The 14936-nt window shown below is 42.7% G+C and overlaps 1 long non-coding RNA gene across 1 annotated transcript; it reads left to right on the top strand.

The window, feature by feature from the left end:
- Positions 1-1089: 1089 nt before the first annotated feature.
- On the top strand, positions 1090-10752 carry LOC140916497 (uncharacterized). Its single transcript, XR_012160529.2, has 3 exons — positions 1090-1183; positions 5900-6010; positions 10671-10752. It is a non-coding gene; the product is annotated as an uncharacterized LOC140916497 (long non-coding RNA).
- The last annotated feature ends 4184 nt before the right edge of the window (positions 10753-14936 follow it).

The raw sequence follows: 14936 nt of genomic DNA on the forward strand, positions 1-14936 counted from the left end.
AGATGCCTTCTTAAAAAAAAAAAACAAAAAAACAACCCTCTTTTAGCACCGTATCTTTTATTTATAAGATGGCTGTTGTATTTTATTATTTTATCAGCTGCCTGGTTTGGAAAGTGCTGCTAATGGCTCCCTGCTCTTAGTCACAAACTGTCTGAAGCAAGATTTAATCCTTTTGGAGCAAATGTACTAATGTTGCCCTGAAGGACCTGGGGGCAGAGAAGGCTAGATCTTCTATGGTCTCCTAACAGAGGAATGGTAGCAAACCGCCCGCTTGTCTCTAACACCAGAACGAGCAGAGCGTAGATTTGCAGTGAGCTTGTTTTTGGTTGCAATCTCTCTCAACTCGGACTAGGATATTTGGGCAAGAAAGTCACTGTGCTCTGTTGCCAGCAAAAGCAAAGGCAGAGTTCACAAGGAGATGCTGCTGGTGGAAAGTTAAACTATAACACTTTGAAGAACCCAGACCCTTTTGCTTGACAGCAGTGGCCAAAGGAAAGAAGTGCGTAATCTGTGGGAGAATGAATAATCTCTCTGGGGGTAGGATACGTGCGTGATCTCTGTGCGTGTGTGCTTACGGTAGTTTATTTACAGACAGCTGAAGTGTGGGTGCCTAGATTTATTTGGTTCTGAGACCTGGTAAATCTGTCACCTATGTCTCTCCCTTCGGAGCGAAATTCAGAGGGCCAGGCTTGGCTGGGGATAGCTGGACGCTAGCGAGCTTTAGGGGAAACCCCCTCCCCCCAGTCTCAAAGAGCCCACTGCTGGGTACTGCGAGCGGCAGGGCCTTTGCCCCACTCTGTGGCCACGTCGCTCGCTCTCCCCAAACCAGGCGCCCCCCTGCTCATTAACAATGACTCAAGTTACACTTTCTTTCCCTGAGCTGGCCCTGGGAGCTGGCGCTCCTGCGGCCCAACGACTTCTCTGCACAGGAAGGCGAGAAAACGCTCTAGTCCGGCCCGAGCAGCCGCCAGGCAAAGACGCTGGCGCTTCTGCTTCTCCTCCCCGCTCGGGAGCCCCCTAACGGCACAGGAAGCCCAGAAGGGGGCTGCCCCGTCCGCGGAGACCAACCCGGGAGAGGCTGGGAGCCTTCCACTGGCTCGTGCTGGAGTTAGAGGCAAACCCCGCGTTTTTAGCGGCTTTGCAAATCTTTCCGTCTGAGGGATAACCAGCCGCTGAGAAGGAGGTTGGCAGAGCTGGGGGGAGGGGGTGGAGAGCTCTTTCACCCTCACCTCCAAAGGAACGAACGTCGAATTGGGGGGGGGGGGGAGGGGTGTGTGTGTGTGTTTGCAAATGCCCGGACGTTTGGTTACAATAGCGTGCACCCAACGCCCAAGCCTGCTCCCTCGCCTGTAGGGCGCTCGCGCTGCCGCCAGGCGCCGGCAGACGAGAGCGGGAACCCGGCGGGGAGGCCGGGGCCTTTCGAACCTTGGGCCGGGCGTAACGTTACCCCCGCGCGCGCGCGCCCGCCTGAGGCGAATGGACGATGGCCGAGTAGGGTTTTAAGCCAGGCTTAAAGAAGAAGCGGGTCCGTGCAAACAACAGGCAGGGGAGCAGTTCGGGCCGATCCTGCTCCCCGTCAAATCGACACGAAACTCGCGTGGACGTGGACTTCAGTGGGAGCTGAGCAAAGCCCCTTGTTTCCTCGGGGGGAAGAAGAGGAAGCAGCTGACCTGGGTTCCCAGGCTCCGGAGCTGTTCATAAGAAGGGGCCTGTAGGCCACGTTCCCCTCCCGTTATACCCCCTCCCCCCAGCGCATATTCCTCCTTCATTTCCCACTGCCTGGAGCAGACCCGCAACCTGTAATTACCCCCTCCCCCCCAATTCGTGGCGAACTGGCCTTGGGAAGGGTTCTGGCTACGGGCCTGGGCGACTAGCCCCCACATCCCCATTGTGCAGCGCACCCTCACTCCCCTACAACAAAGGGGCTGGTTAGTGTAGCCCGATGGTGCTTGAGGTTCTTCCTGGCTGCTCACCTCCTAAGTAGAGCTAGTCAGTATCCACCCCTCTTCAATCAGGGCTTACTTTTATATGCACTCAATCGCTACCAAACCCAAACTAATTGCATCAATTCCTCTAAGCCATTTTGCGCTGTAATGGTGCTTGGGAGCTGATCAATTAGTCATTAGGCTCCTCCATTAGCTGAGCGTTAAGCTTGCTAATATAAATGTCTTGTGCCCATTTCCTTGTAATTGAATGAATAAAAAATACAATTATTAGCATGAGGGGCAGAAAAATGAAGCCAGGGTTGTTACAGCCAATATGAAAGCGGTACACTCTGTCCTCTTAGCATGGACTTTTCCAAGTCTCTCAGCTCTCTCTGGATCTTTGTTTAGAAGATTATAGCAAATGTAGCTTTCTCTTATCCAAAGGAAAATATCGGTGTGTGTGAGCATCAGGCTCTGAAGCTGCTAGGTTAGTCAGACCTACCTTACCAAGTAGGCAATGTATATGATCCTAACAGAAATGTATCACCTGAAAGCTACCAATGCAGGTGTAATTTCTTAGCCTCATTGAAGTCAATGGCAAAACTCAGTAGGTCCAGGATTTTTCCCCTTATGCTAGATTCTGACATCCATGGTTCTTAAATTCCTTTTGAAATCCATCCTAACCCCCCCCTTTAGTTCTAAATAAGATATAGAACATTTTCAACAACACTTTTTGTCAAAATTTTCTGTTTCATTGAAGTTGAAACGTTGACAAAGTTTTTGATGGGAAGGTTTCTGAAATCCAGGATGAACTCTCTGGTCACAATAGAGAGAGAGAGAGAGAGCGAGAAAGAGACTTGAATATAAAACCTGATATTTTTTCCATCAGAAAAATGGATGTTTCTGCCACAATTCCATTTCATGAAAATGGTCAAAAGGTTTGGTCTTCATTCCAGTAAGGAACAAAGACAAATTCTGAAACATCAAAAATTGTCCCAAAATGGAATTGTTTTCCAGGCAGCTCTAGTTCTAGGGTGTGCCTTGCTAAAGCCCAACTAAAGCTGAGTTACCAGATGAAGAATATTTTGTGATTACATTCACCTAAGGAAAGGAACTTTTTAAATGGGAGAGTAAAATATTTTTATTTTCATTCTCATTATGGTAAAGGGTGGAAAAATAGGCTGGGTTTGCAGGCTTTTTTTTTTCCTGGACCAGTCCAATTTTGTGGCAATTTTGTATAAGTCCCTTAGAGCTCTGATTACAAATAGACAACAATATATGGGTTGTGGTGATTTCACTGAAGCCAGTGGCAAAATGCTCTTTGACATCAGTGGGAATAGGATCAGGGCCTGTGTTTGTTCCTTAGGAAAGAGGGAGAAAAGGTGAATAGTTTTCTCTTGATGTAAACAAAATGTAGCACCACATGAATATAAAACTACCACATACCAATACCTTAGGGGTGGCTTTTGCATTGATGGATACAAGAGACTGATAGCACTAGTTAGAGTCAAGTGTATTGGGCTGGATTCTGATCCCACACACATGCATACACACCATCAAGTAACTCCACTGAAGCCAATAGTATTACAGATGTGTACCAGGTCTGAAAATGACCCCAAAAGTGCAATAGAAAAAGTGCTGTGGGTCACACTCAGATGTGTAAACCAGCTGTAGCTGAAAGGAAACTCAGGCCCAATGTACAAAGGTTCTGTGTATAGTTCTTCCACATTGATCTGTTAATGCACTTTGAGTGTGACCCACAGCACTTTTTCTATTGCACTATTGGGGTCATTTTCAGACCTGGTATAAGCAAATACAGCTCTTTTAAAGTTAAATCTGTACCTGCTCATGCCAGGTCTAAATTTGGCCCTTGGGCTTCTGAGAATAGACAGTCATCATTATTTTATTATTAACTGTTGAATTGTGCCAGGTCATATCATGTTTTTTGTGATGTGGACGTATTGGGCCAAATTCCTCCCTGATACAACTCTGCTGCCTTCTTGCAATGCATCACACGTGAATCATGGTATCTATTATCTCTGATTGCAAATTATTTAAGGTCCTGTTTGTTCAAAAACATTTAAATACTTACCTATATAAAAATAATGATCCAGGCTTGCCACTCCAACAAAATTGAAGTCAAATCAGAGGAGCAATGTGATTTTTTTTTCAGCTGTGGTGAGAAATTGCTTACATAACCCTGTAGATTGCTGGTGCTGGATTTAAAGATCTGTTTCTATGATATTGGGAATATAATTCCAATGGCACGGCAGGGATTAATATGTCATTTCATGGGATTTTTTTATTTTTTGGGCTCTAGTGCTGGAGAAAGGATACAGGCTGACAATCCTGGGAACTGAAGTCCTATTTTTGCAGAACAAATATAAGACTGGTAGAAACTTCACCATCATTGTCTCCCTCAATCTGAACCTTGATGGGCTACCTCTCAGGGTGAAGGCAGTTCAGTGCCTCTTTTTTAAGCAGTGACAGTTGTGTCTATGGTGCATGTGTGTGATGTGAACACTAATGCTAGGAACTAGGCTGAGCCCTCAAATTTATTTTACGTAGAATGCCAAACAATTATCTGATGATTATTCCTTTCAGCCACTACTGATTTAGGTTGGATTCAAACTAGCAAACTAAAGGTGAAAGGGTTACTACCAAGCCTATAAACCATCCTATTGCCTAATAAATCATTAGTTATAAAGGCCTGGTACTAATTTCATTGAAGTATAATGGCAGGATCAGGCCTACCTGTGTAATCTAAACAGGATTTATTTAGGATGTAGGACTTGTGCCTCTTTTTTATTTTACATTTTTTCTTTAAAATGAGTCACATTACAAACCCTTTGCTTTTTTATCATCAAAGCTGTCTATGGAAGTGTGGAGAGCAAGATTACTTGGAACACAGCTTGGTACACCAAATGCAGAGAGCTGACTAATTTTTTTTATTTCATCCCTGCTGTGTTGTGTCCTCCCTATGCACCCACTCCAGTCCCAGACATGTCAGCACAAGATATTAAAAAGGGGAATCTAACTAAAACTTCAGTTTTACTCTATCTGCGAACTTGCTTAACATTCTCCATGAACAGGCTCACCTGTGAGATAAAAGTCTCGGTGGTGGACAATCACTTCTCCAGATGGTGAGATGATGGTCTGTCTTAGAACCTTACTATATTCACTTTAATTGTTCTTTAAACATGGTTGAATGGATGAGCAGCGGGGCTGCTGTTTGTTCTCTGTACCAAAGATGTGAAATATACAAGACTCATCTGTTTGAGACATTGCAAAGCTCCAAATTCCTTCATTAAATCCAGAGGAGAAGTAAGTTTTATACTGAACTGATCTTCTAACTGTTGGTGCTGATTATTTGATATCATTTGTGAATTGATTTAGGGCCTATTTAAAGTGAGGGACCAATAGTATTGGCTAGCGGAGGCACATTGCTGGCAGGTGTCATGGGAATATTTCCTTCAGTGCTCTGACTAATATGTTGCAGTTCTGTCCTGCAACACCCATTCTTATTCACTTCTGGAATGGGAAACATATTTTTGTAGTCCGCCTCAATCCTGAACCGTCACTGTCCTAATATTCCAGGTACACTTGGTGAAATGAACTTCAGTCTTTCTCACCATCAACACAAGCTAGTTCAGTTCTGAGCTTCCTGTGAATTGTGTATAATACTGTATCCTTGTAACCTGCAATGTGTTTAAGGGAAGTTTAGCATGAGACCCACCTAACTCCTTTTCATCTCTGTGACTGAATCAGGGTTGAATCCAGAGGTGAAATGTTATTCCCATTGAAGTCAATGGCAAAACTCCCATTAATTTCAAAGGGGCCAAGATTTCACCCCAGGTCTATATAGACAAAAGGCCAGACCCTGATCTGCTCTCAGTAGTTTGAACTATCAATGGGCTGTCATTATCTGCTATTTTATACATATTTTTCCTATTTAAATTTTTGTTTTCCTACAGAGAAAGAACTTTCAAGAACCAGCAAAGTAAACATGTCAAAACTACAAATTCTAAAGAGCTAGCCCATCTGGGCAGAGCAACAAGATTACAATCAAGAATGATGCAGAAAAGGTAACTGGCAAACTACAACTAAAGTAAATAAAATGTTACCCTCTGATGCTGCAAAGTCTTAGGCACACAGAGTGAGTGAATAGTCCCATGGGTCGCAGTACAAAAAGTTATTCACGTGCAGAAGTCCTTGCAGGATCAGGACCTTAGGTTTGTTCATTAATGTTTCCCAGGGCTGAACTGAGCCTGTGAGTCAAACTACTCTTGTCCCTTGGGGCTTCCAGGTTTCTGGTGTTAAGAGGTTGTTGTTCCTAGGTATTTTTTTTTAAATAAATGTAACCTCCTATAATCCTGTTTTAAGATCAAGTATTACATTAAATAGACTTGGACTTGCAGTAGGAGATGATTATATTTCTTTAAACCTTGGAGACCAAATGAGAATTATGTAGAGATGATATGACACTGAATTTTTCACACCTTGTAGCCATGTAATGAAAGCTAAGACCAAACTGGGACTCCATGATGCAATTGTCAAAAGCCCCTTATGAACAGGAGCCAAGGGCAACTTTCAGACTTGAGAACCTCTGCAACGAGTCAGATCTGCTACACTTTAGTATTGGTAATGTGATGTTGTTACACCATGACCGTGAAATTATATTATCTTCTGTATCGTGAGGAGATAACACTTGTATGACAATGTACTCCACCACAAGTTACTACAGCAATATAGCAAAAAGGCATTCACACCTTCCTGGAGCCTGATCTTTTTAATTTAAGTCTAGTCTACACTGGGCTTTTTAATTTAAATCTAGTCTACACTGGGCTTCTAGCACCCTCCTCCTTTCCCCCATCCCCACTGTGGCTCTCTGGGCCAAATTTACCTCTGGTGTAATTCCATTGAAATTCCAGGGGGGAAGTCCATGGCAAAGCTTCCATTGACTTCAGTGGAGCCAGGAATTTCACCCAGGGTTTTTAACAGGGTACCATGTTGTATGAGATCTATACTGTGACTGGCATATAGGGTTTCTCTTGCGCTCAACAGTAGCTGGGTGGATTTTTAGGGAAGGAAGAGAGTCTGTAGTTGGTGATGTCTTCCAGGACACTATCTCAGATGTGATCTGAGTTCAGGCTGTGGCAGCAAATGCAGATGTCTGATATTCTTTGTCTATGCTGAGGAAACTCACGTTGACATCACTTGGAGCTAGGCATTTAGAAGGACAGGAGAAGTGACCCTTTAGTTCCTTGCAAGGCAGTATTAGTATTACAACACCCAGAAGCTGCTCCTTAGGGGCTAGATCCTTTAAAGTTATGACTAGCTCAGATGAGATGTAACATGTCCTTAACTCCCATTAGTCTCAATGAATCTTGAGGCGCTCAGTACTTTGTAATATTGGGCTCCAATATGTTTAGTCTTTCATACGCTGGAGGGGTTGGGCTGGGTCAGGTATTACCCATGTTCAGTGGTTCTGTGGAATCATCCTGTAATAATTGATTCCTTTAAAAGAAAACTCCACCCCCATTTCTGGCTGTGATCATTATGGGAAAAGGAGTTCCCCTTTAATGATTGCAGTGGGCAAGGGAGTAGAGAAGGAACAATCCAACCTGGGCTGGGAGGGGGAAAGCTCAATAAAGTGCATGCTGCACTGAAAGAGATTTGGCAAGACAGGTCCCTTACATGGTTTCTGAACCACTAACAATTGATTTTTTTTTCCATTCTGTGCTTGTTCCCTAATATCCTGCTCTCCGTCTCCCGGGGACTGCACACAGGAGATGAAAGCAAAGAAAACCAAACAAGCCATTGGCGGCGCTCACTCAATTGATTTTTACACAAAATTTGCCTTCATGCACGAAGGATGGAAAAATGATCCCATTAATAATGAATAACAAAAACAAATGCAGGGAGGAAATCAATAGAAGCACATTTGATATCATAGGGAGATGAGAAGGGGGAGAAAAAAAAAACCTATAAGACCAAACCTAGCAACACAGAGATGCATAATGCAGGAGCTGTGAGCTTGGGGGATGGCTGCCTCTCTGTGTTACACCTGTCAGGGATATACCCGAGGGAAGCTGGTGTGCAGCAGAAAGTGCTGAACACCTTCCCAGCCTGTGTGACATTTATACTTTATGCCAGGCAGTTCTGCAGACCCAATGAGAGATGGAGTAATGGTTTGAAAAGCAAAAATAGCCTAAATTTGCCTCTGAAACACTAACTCAACTCTTCTGATGATTGAAAATATCCAGTTAACTTTCTTTTGTTTTCATTTTCCCTGGGTGCTTCTGTGCTTCCTGGTTTCATCCCTGACTGAAAGTGAACACATACAAGAAGGGATAGGCCTTGTATGCACGCACAAGGTGTACCCCTTTACCAGTACAGTTAAAGGGGTACAATCCCCTGAGGATGGATGTAGTTAAACCAATATAAATATACTTATGCTGGTATAACTTATTCCTCTATAGGAAGAGGAATAAGCTATACTGGAATAAGGCACTTCTGTATTGGTATAACTGCATCCTCACTAGGGGTTGTGTATTTCAATAAAAAAAAATCACATCCCTAACCATAATAGTTATATTGGTACAAAAACTGTATATAGCCTAGCCCATATTCTGTTTCTGGCCCAGCTGGAAATATCATGATTGGGCTGATTTTCATGAAGTTTCTAGCCTGATTTCCAGGTTTGCATGAACAGTGACATCAGTGAGGCCAGCATTTGGCCCAGAAGAAGCTCTAGAGTGTTACCAAGCTTAGCTGCGTTCCTCCACCTACAGCTCATTTGAAGCAGTCGGGGAGGACGTTTTGATATCTATAGATTCAGCAACTGTCTGAGGGAACTGACCAGCCCTGGGATGTGGTGGTGACTATGTATGTTGGCATGCTTGGCCAAACCCATTGGGCAAAACTAAGCTCTAATTAATTCAAGATTTCAGTTAATAAATGAATAATAATAGTGCATATCTTAAAGCTGATTCAAGTTTCTTTTCCCACGGAAAATTTATATTTTTAATTAAAAAAGAAATCTGGAAACTTTAAATGGGTTTTAAATGGGTTTTCTTCAGTTTTCAGCAGATTTTGAAGGAAAAAATGTTCAGTTTTCTGATGAAAAATCTTTCATTTTTCCATTTGTAGGAAATCAGATATTTTCCTTGAAAATTTTTATTTAGTTGAAAATCTAATTTTCTGTCAGTGAAAATTTTCTGTTGAAACTTTTGTGTCAGCCCTAGAATACATTATTTTTGGCCCGTAAATGTGAAAGCAAGAATCATTATTCCCATATAAAGGACAGAGAAACTGAGGTGCAAATAGGTCAGTGGTTTCCCAAGGTCACACAGCCAGTTAATGACAGCTAGGATTAGTAGACCACAGGTACCAATTTAATGGTGCCAATTTCTAATCCAATATTCAACCAACTAGATTTACCATTGGTCTCAGTGAATGGGATCATAATATACACAGCAGTTGGCCCAAACAGCTCAGTTTCAGATTAAAAGAATGGTTTTAAGACCAAGCATAGAAATAAAAAGGTTCTGGTGTTGGTCTTAAAATACAACAGCACTGAGTTCCTAGTGGTTAACAGGAAATTACAAGTCTTTTCCTTAGCCTTATGCCAACCTGAGTATGGGTTAGGAGTAGTGAATTAATGTCGATAGTAAAGGTTTGGGACCATTAATGGTTCTAGTTCTAATCAGGGCTGTGATGTTTACTCAATGTGTATCCTTAGAGGAATCGCTGGGTATAAATTACTTACTTGAAAATTAGATGATGAATCTGAGCTGACTTTTCTGGGGGAAAGTCATAAAACTCCCATCCCAACCCCTTCATACTGAAACTGTTTTCATTGGACTGGTCTGGCTGAATAAGGGAATCTGAGTCTGGCGGTATGGTGCTATGGTGACCTGAATGTAGAATGAGGGGTATGGCATCACCTGAAATTTAAGACAGTCCCATAGCCCCACTCATCTCCATTTTTTTTGCATACTGCGTATATCCAGTGTTTCATCTTGTTTTGAAAATATTCTCTTTTCCCTTTCCTCCGGCCTTTGCTCTCGCCTGCAAAAATGTACATTTTAATCTCGTGTAACTGAAACACTCGATGGGCCAAATTTTCAAACCAGGGTCCCAAAATACCAGGCAGAGCGCATCCATTGCCCTTGCAAATCCTGCATGTAATGTAGCAAACCACCACATATTCATAGTCATATTCACCACATATTGGTCTTTACTAAGTCTGAATTACAGGTCGGCATTTTGTGAGTGCACTGGAGGTACATGTGCAGAAAGTACAGATCCAGTGAAGTTCGAGTGCACATCAGGAGGAGGCAAGATTTTGGGAGCCCACACAAGGGACTGGAGCTCAGATCTGCACGCACTCCTTGTCTGTGTGCAACATGAGAGTATGCAAAGGAAGGGGGAGGGGCAGAGCCTGTGAATCCCCCAGCTATTTCCTTAGCTGCTGCAGTGATGAGGGCCATACAAGTATACAGACAGATACTTTTCCCATGGAGCAGGAGCACTGTGGAGACTACTCCAGCCTGGGGTGAGATTAGCAACATAGACTGGAGCCATTGCTGCTCCAAAGCCTTGGGAAGAGGATTTCTGCCTCCCTGTGCCAAAGGAAGTCACCAGTGCTCAGGACAGTTACTCAGGCAGGGCTTGGGGCAGAGAATTTACCGCTCACTGGACGTCTCTCAAATAATAACAACTATCATCCCTCTTTTCTAGGGCAACCGTCCTGGTGTGATGAGCTGTTAAGCCTGAAAAATGAAGATTTATGCTGGAAAGCCTGGCAGACCCTAAAATGGAGCATTGCAAGGCATGGGAATGTAATAACGTAAGCTCATCCCTAATAAAACCAACTTAACAGTTAGCTACACAAGGGAAAATGGGACTTTCTTTTCATGCCACCTGTTGTTTCAACTTAATCAGTCTGGGGATACTGAGTACATTTTGCCATAGGCTTCATTTGGGCATTCAGAGCAAACAGCACAGAGATACAATGAGAGCCATACAGAAATGCACTGAGTCAAAAAGGAAATATTCTACTACACTGGTATAAAGTGAAAGGAATTTATTTCAGTCATGCACCTTCACTGGCTATTTCCAGCTAACTACATTGGAAAGCAAGGAAGTGGATTTCTCCTTTCACAGCAGTAGCTGGGTTACTTCACCTGGACAGTGTTAGATACAAATTTGTTCCTTCAGCAAAGCAAAGATTTGGGTTTTGTTCTGTAAAGCAAATTTAGAACTATGTATTGTGTGAGAGTGCTTATAAAATTCTTTTCTATTTTATAGGGGGGAAAAAGCAATATGCCAAAGGAGATGAAAAGATTTGATTATTTTTTAAATGAATGGAGCATTTTAAAGCAGCAATAATGCTACATAATCTAGACTGACTATTAAAAAATTTTATTGACATAGTCTAAAATTTTCCAACCTGGGTGACTAAAGTGAATCCTTCTAAGTCTATAGTTACACTTCAAAATAAAAGTGGCCTGATTTTCAAAGGTACTGAGTACCGGTCTTTCCCCATTGACATGAACTGGATGTGCGGGTGCTCAGCAGAGCTCATAATCAGACCACTTATATTTAGTGCATATGGATTTAGCAGGCCAGCTTTAAGGCCCAGGTTGGAAAATGTTAGCTTCAGTGCACTGTCAAAGTTTACAACAAACGAATACTTTGAATTCTCTCTCATCTGAATACTTACCTCCCTTCTCTGCCAGGTGTTGAGGGTTAATTAATTAAAGTTTGTAGAGTGTTTCCAGGAGGCAAATGTAAGAATAACAATGATACCAATAATTAACAAACTATAGAGCTCTTTGCGGATTTGAAATATTGGACCAGCATTAATGAATGTGTCCCTATAACACCACTGGGAAGTAGGAAAATGCTAAAGCCCCCTCATACAGATGGGGAAACTGACACAGAGGGTTGATGTGACTGGTCCAAGGCTGCACAGTGGTAGAACCAGGATTAGAACTCCAGACTTCTAAGGGCTTGAACTCCAGCTCTGGGACCCCTTCTTTAAACCATCCATGCTGCCTTAAATATGTGCCTTCTAAGGGCTAGTCTATGCAGGAAGATAGCCTGGAATAGCTTTTCCACACTAGCGCCCCCTGTGGACACTCTCGTTTTGCACTAAGAGTGGACTAACCTAAGCCACATAAAGTGTGGCTGTTAGTGTGGAATAAAAGTGTCCACATGGAGAGTTATTGTGGAATAGCTATTGCACTCTTTCACAGCCTGGCTTATTTCACAATAGCTTCTCTATGTAGACACTCTCTAAATGATAAATATTACTATTAGTTTATTATCTTGAGGTGCCCATTGGAAAACCGAGAGCTGATCCAATAGTTCGTGGATCCATGTTTGGAAACGGTTGTTGTGTTCCAAGTGTTAAAGAAGCAAATGGCCATGAAGCCTTCCAGTCTAAGCACCTGAGAGAAATCCAGAGCCAGGCATTTCCTCCAGGAGGTAAGCTAAATGTCTTCACCTCTGTCACTGCCTGATTTGTAACCCAAACTCAGTGGTTGAGCATGATCCTTAATGCAGGTTATTATTTATAAATTGTTGAGGAGTGCAATATCTCTCCATTTACTGACTGTCATAACAAAAGAGCTGGGAGGTAAACCAAGTCATCATCTACCAAAAGAACACAGCATTTGGACAGTGCAAAGGCACTAAATAATTCAGCATCTATTTAAAAGTATAGTGTTTTGTAATTTCAACAGAAGTTAGAATAGTTCAAATGCTCTGGCAGCCCCTAAATTCTGGGAACAGAAAAGGTGTTGTGCAGCCACATTGGATCCTTTGCCAAGCATGGTGGGCCAGATTTAAGAACTGGGCCTTGTATGCATAGACAAGGGTGAAAAATTAAGGATTTAGAGCCATTTCAGTGTGAGGTCTAAATTGATATTGTATATGATATTACAGTGCTCAAGACATGTATCCATTTGATTTCACTGGTGATACTGGAGTCAGATGCTGTCCAGCTGTGACATGAGAGATTCTGAGAAGTAATAGTAAAGCTATTGAATGCATCAGATGAAGTGAGCTGTAGCTGTAGCTCACGAAAGCTTATGCTCAAATAAATTTGTTAGTCTCTAAGGTGCCACAAGTACTCCTTTTCTTTTTAGTAAAGCTATAGCAGTTTTTCTGGAGGAGGGGGAAAAGACTGACTTACACTGTGGAAGAACCTGGTCAGAGTAAAGATGTAGATTGAGTACTGAAGAGTAGAGACTAGAACTCAGCAGGTTGAGAAGTTCTGTTCAGATAGGTGCTGAAAAGTCTGATGCACACATGAAAAATAACTGTCCTATTCTGAACATCTCAGGACAAATCAATCTCTGGTATAACTCTCTTGTTGCCCCAGATATTAATTTGACCCTAGGGGACAAAGTCAGCCTGCCTGGCCCAGCCATGGGTGTCTAATTGCAGTGTAGACATACCCTCTGGTTCAAATCTGCAGAGTAGATCACAGTAGGAGCATCTGTTGTGCTGGTACAACTCTGCATTTGTCTGTGCAAATGAGGATTTGCACATATGCAATGGATCTTTGTCTAAGTGCTTGTTTGCATGCCTAATTGCCCAATTTGCATGCAAAAAAGTGGTGCTTTGCAGCACAGCAGGAACATACACATGTTATAAGTGCACCTGTTGATCTTGATTTGAAAGTCCATAGATGCCTCGTGCACACTAGCCCCACTGCCAAAATGTGTACCGTACTGGATGGACAGGAGGCAGGACAGGACAGTCCTGTGTCTTGGTGAGGTGCTAGAAGCTGAGCATGGCCCAGGCTGAAACTACCTTTTGAGACCCTCACATAAAACCACTTCCTTACAGCTTCCCATCATTTTACTGCAGTTGGTTTTAGCTGCCCTCACCATTGCTTTTTGATGTCACTTCTGAAGAGCAGGGGGAGTAAATCATGGGGCTGAGGGAAGATGAGAGAAAAAAGCTGGTACCAGCAGCACATGCTCAGGGTCAGGCTTTCAATAAAACATCTGTTCCCTGGGAATCACCTGAAGCTATGATCCACATGAAAACACAAAAGGCAAGTGAAAAGTGATAAGACACTAATATATTTGGGCTTCCCTGCATTACATGTTCTAAAAAGAAAAGATAAGAAAGCGGATTGTAGATGTTCCTGCCTTTCAAATGCACAGAGCCACAAGTAGAAACTGCAGTATTTATGGGAGACAGAAGAACATCCCTTTCATCTCTGGCATTTGAAATTTTCTTTTCGAGTTACCTGTGGGACAATGGTACACAGAGCTCGCCTGCATTCACTGTATAATTCACACAACAGAAACTACATTTAAAAAATGTTGTGCTTAGAAATCAAACCCACTAGAACTAGCCAAGAAATACTTTAGAGTGAAAGACCTAAGCAACTACTGGATGCACAGCAAAGAAACTTCCAAGTGAAAATCCCATTGTGCCCAGGCACTCATGATGGGATTCAGAATGACGAATTCCTGACATACTTTTGGGATGTCACCTGGCTTATATCTCTCTTGAACACAGGATAGATACCCCATTGCTCCATGTAAAGAGCATTCTCCTTTGATTGTGATATAGGCTCAGGGCTTGATTTTCAAATGTACTTCTACAATTACTGTGACTGCACACACAAATTGGGTATTTGCAAACATAAATGCTGATTTACTTGTCGCACTGGCCATTTGCATTCATAAATATCCCATTTGCATGTATAATCTAAGTAAAAGTGTGTGAAAATTAGGCACTGAAATCCATGGAGTCGCATGCATTTACAGTAAGTCTAAATTTGACGCTCAATGTTCTTTCTCTTAGGGACAAAATTTCAAGCCTGGCACACCTGCAAAAATGCACATGCATCCACTGCCCTTCAATGCAATGGGTATACTGGAAAAATGTGCATTGCACCCTCCATACCTGCAAAAAACTTCAGTCATGTGGTTGTGCAAACTGACCTCTGCAGGTCCAAGCTGAGGATTTGCACAGCTC

The sequence above is a fragment of the Lepidochelys kempii genome, chromosome 8, assembly GCF_965140285.1.
Source record: "Lepidochelys kempii isolate rLepKem1 chromosome 8, rLepKem1.hap1, whole genome shotgun sequence".
Classification (NCBI taxonomy): Eukaryota; Metazoa; Chordata; order Testudines; family Cheloniidae; genus Lepidochelys; species Lepidochelys kempii.